Here is a 697-nt window from a genome sequence, read left to right on the forward strand (position 1 = left end):
TCAATCTTAAAGGATATTTTTTAGTACTTTAAAATTAATACTAAATATGTTTTTTAATTTTTTAAACTTTTTATTTTTGTTTCAATTATAATGTTATAATAGTTTTTTTAATGTTATAATAGTCTAATATGAGTACTCATATTATAAACTCAAACTGACCCAAAGTAAAATATTAATCTTAGTTCAAGGAGTATAGAATTGTGTCCCCATTAGGTCATGCCCCATCAACTTATATTATAAACTACCTAGCATTATTATTACTTTATACATATCTCTATTTGTACCGGGGACCATCAAAACCAAACCCTGTCTCTAAGTCATTATGTATCTAATAATAATACTTCCTTAATGCCAAATCCAAATAAATAGTTTCCCCCATGGTACTACCATCAAGTTAACATCAATAAGTGGTACATGTAACTCGTTGTTTCACTCTCTTGCATTGGAGATAGATAAAAATGGAGGTAAATCACAGTCTAATTAATGTTTATAAATGATTTATAATATGAATAATGTTATATGGATCTCATAAAATCATTAAATCAGTCTTATAAAATATTATAAGCATTTCAGTTTAAATGGTAATTTCATTGGATTATAAAAAATTAAACAGTTTAATAATGATTAAAAAAACAATAATATTAGAAAAATAATAATTTAAAATTATTCTATTTAATTCAAAATTTGTATATTGTGT

This window comes from Arachis ipaensis, chromosome B02 (genome assembly GCF_000816755.2).
Source record: "Arachis ipaensis cultivar K30076 chromosome B02, Araip1.1, whole genome shotgun sequence".
Lineage (NCBI taxonomy): Eukaryota > Viridiplantae > Streptophyta > Magnoliopsida > Fabales > Fabaceae > Arachis > Arachis ipaensis.